The sequence below is a fragment of the Microtus ochrogaster genome, unplaced genomic scaffold (assembly GCF_000317375.1).
Source record: "Microtus ochrogaster isolate Prairie Vole_2 unplaced genomic scaffold, MicOch1.0 UNK8, whole genome shotgun sequence".
Classification (NCBI taxonomy): Eukaryota; Metazoa; Chordata; class Mammalia; order Rodentia; family Cricetidae; genus Microtus; species Microtus ochrogaster.
The window spans coordinates 6164575-6168548 of NW_004949106.1; positions in this window are offsets into that span (position 1 = coordinate 6164575).

Genomic DNA, 3974 nt, shown 5'->3' on the forward strand with positions numbered 1-3974 from the left:
AATAATTATATCCCATTATAGAGAGTTATGTGTAAGTGGGTTTGAAAAATAAATGTGCGAAAATCACTCATAAATTATGCTCACTGACTACTTTATTTTTAATGCTTACTTTGAAATAGAAGAGGAACATATGGGAAATAGCAACTAAAGTAGCCCATCAGTGGAGCACTAACAAGCTAAGAATACTACTGAGATTAGCTGTACCCATGCTCACACACTTCTGCATGCTGTGCAGTATTATCTACTGAAAAGAAGGCTTAATACAAACAGACCCATGAAGACTGTCATTGCAATGAATTTTCCCAACCTGGAGTGCCCCTGTGTTTGGTTCTCCTACCGCTTTGTCTGTTTAAAAATAATCACCTCTGTTTGACTTATTAGAGATACAGCCGCCGCCCGTGTAATAGTGGCACTATTTTCTCTTAAATTGCTATGGGTCGTGTGCCTGATTGTAACGCTCTTCCCCTGTTAAAAGGACACACGCACACACTTTCCTTCATAGACTTGTGTGTGAATGACAGAGAATAGAGTCTCTATCATATGAGGAAACAGAGAAGGGGTGTAGGCAGTGCATACAACGTGGAGTTCTACTGTCAACGTCATTAGAAAGGAGGGGTGGTTTAAGTGACCTGTAGTCTTCTGCGGTTCAGAGACGATAAAGGTAATACTATTCCGGCTCTCTTCGATTGTTTAAATTATCATAATCTTAATGATCGAATTTCATATTTCATGACTACAACAGCCCTGTCATACATTGAAGAAACTATTTCACAGCAGATACCCTGGTCCTCTGGCTTTTACAAGCTTTGAGGTCTTCATTCTACAATGTTCCCCGACACTTTGGTGTATCAATTGTATTGGAGAAAAATCAATTAGGGGTGAGCAGCACATGGTCAGTTCTTCTCTTTCGATCAACTTCAGATTTCAAGAAATGGTCTTTTTCTTCTGCGGAAAGAAGCTTCCTAGATATGATGTAAGAGCTAGGTTTCCCTGTGGTGCATGAACGGAGACATGAGGACCCACAACTCTAAGTGTTCTAGGATCCTGTTTTAAAGAATCATTTTTAATATCCATTTTAAGACTGTTGTTCTATGATCAGCTTCCTTGTAAAATTCCCTTTGTTTGTTTTTTTTTTTTAAGATGTCACCTTGGTATCTATCTCCAGTTTCTGAATTAGCAATGAAATACACTCAGGAGTCTAAAGTACTCGTTCAAATAGTGTAGTGAGTAGTGTCTTGATAATCAATTTTTCTTTTGGACACTAGGGATCTGGGTGTAGAGTATTTCAGAATGTGCTACTTGTTAGAGTTCACATAAGCAGGATTCAGTACAAGATGTATGCAGCTTGTCTTCTGTGACAAGCTGTTTGTCTGTTTCTCTAAGCATCTAATGGAGGGTCTCACACATAGTGGGAAAGAACTCAACCTCCGGGCTACAGCATCAGCCCCAACCTGAATGTGTATCAGGTGGAGTTATCCTATAAATATAATATGTCCAACTGTTTATCCTCATTCTGTAATGGAGAAAATTGTCTATATTTAAAATTGTCAAAGATCATTTTTATTTTACTTTAAGATAATTCCACAGAAAGTGTGGAAAAAATATTAGAGAAATATAAAGAGAAATTCCCAAGGGAAACATCTACACTTGTGTTAAAGGTACTACCTTCCATTTTTTCTCTGTTTATTTTTAATCCCAAATAATTAATTCTTCTGTTTTTTAATACACGCAGACCCACCCTTTACTGCACGTATACAGGTATATTGTCTAAGTATACATACAGTATAGGAAGTTGATTTTGAATCTGTGTATGAGAGACACATGGCATCATTATTTCCTCTTTTCCTCCCTATTGATACCACTTTTAAGACATAATTCCCACCAACATTCTACTACCATATTATATTGTATTATACCATATATATTTATTTAAAGTTAGAAGCTACAAATGGAATTGTATTTTCTTAAATATGTAAATAAAATGTTATATGTTTTCTTAGTTTGCTGTTCTTACTTATCATTTTATCTAATTGCTTTTGTTTCCCTGAATTTGTCATAACTTTATTCCTTTTTATAAATGCACCATATTTTCTTTTTTATTCTGTGATGAGAATACCATTACAATTATGAAGAGTACACATGTTTCTCCAAGATGCTCAATTAGATCAAGTCTCACTTAGGAGGGGCATTGTTGAATTCTATGTTAGTGCTCAGAAAACTCAATGCTGAAATTTATATCTTGTTTATTAGTCTAATTAAGAAGGTTAGTGACATTTTATTGAATTAATCTGAAGATAGTGGACTTATTGATGATTTTTAAGGAAATTATCATTTTTTACATTTAGTATGTTTTCTATAGACTTGTCATATATTAATATTAATTGTGTTGAAATGTTTTCCTTCTATTCTTAATTTTATCAGCCTTTTTAAATCATGTATCATGATATATTTACATTGGTATTTTCTGCATTTATATGGATGATCAAATGATTTTTTTTCTATAATTTTGTGTTCTGTATTACATATAGTGATGTGTATGTATTGAGTAATCTTCACACCCTGCAATGAAATGAACTTGGCTAAAATGTCTTATCTCAATACTTTGCAGTTTTTGCTTATGCTACTCGTCAGTTTTCATTGAGAACTGTGTGTCTGTTTAATTTAGGAACTTGGTCCATAGTTTTCTTATTAGAATTGTGTCAATAGCTAATTATGTTGGGTCTCACAATAATTCTGATTGCACAGATTAAACATAGAAGTACTTCTTTCCTTTCTACCACTTATTTGCATCATTAAAATTTTTTTATAGAATTTCATGCATGCGTGTACTTTGTTCACTTCATTTCCATCCCTCCCTCTCCACTTTTAATACTCCAGTGTCTCTCCCACTGCCTTAAAGGAAGACCACATTGGATTGGATAACATGCCACCTCCCTCCCATCCACCCCTCACACCCCTCCTCAGAAAGGGTAAGGCCCACATGAGGAGTCAACAAAGTCTAGCGCATCACTTCTACGCAGGACCAAGGTGTTGTAAAAGGAGCTGCAGGCCGCTTCCTACTGTCCGGCTCCCGGCCGCCTGGCTAGCTTATACCCCGAAATAACAACACACAAATTGCATCCATTTAAACACTGCCTGGCCCATTAGTTCTAGCCTCTTATTGAATAATTTGTAGCGGCATGAATAAATGCAGGCAAATATTAAAGAATATATACAATTTTAATGATTAAATAAAACTTACAGAACCCAAGTTCCCATGCAGCACAGGAGGTAGGAAAGAAAGAGAGTGCGCAGCTTCCTCGTGCTCCATATATCCGTAAACAACCGCCCCAGGCAAACCCGCCCTAAATGGGCGGGCTTAACCATACAATAATTCTCACATCTCGATTCAACCCATTTCTAATAATCTGTATGTCACCATGAGCTAGTGGCTTACCGGGAAAGATTCAGCATGTCTGACCTTGCAGCTTCATGGCAGGCAGCTCTCTATCTCTGCCTCTTTTCTCCCAGCATTCTTTTCTGTCTACTCTGCCTATCTAAGTTTTGCCCTATCAAAAGGCCAAGGCAGTTTTCTTTATTCAACCAATGAAAGCAACACATAGGAAGAAGACCCTCCTACACCACTAAGGCCCTCCCCTCTATATTCAGGATGTGCAAGGTCTCCCCCTAAAGAGAATGGGCTCCAAAAAGCCAGTTCAAGCACTAGAGATAAATTCTGGTCCGCCCCACTCACATATCTGACACCCACATTCAGAGGGTCTAGTTTGGTCCTATGCAGGTCATCCTGAGAATGACAGCAAACATTTACTACATGCCCAAAACAGATATGACGATATAACAAGACATGATCTTCTCAGTCTTTCATTAATCGACCACAGCTGTAATAAACCTTAGAAAAACAATTGTGGTCACCTGTCTCTGTTACTGCTGGCTGATGTGAGGCCAGACATCATTGTCTGTGGGGAGTGGGGAGG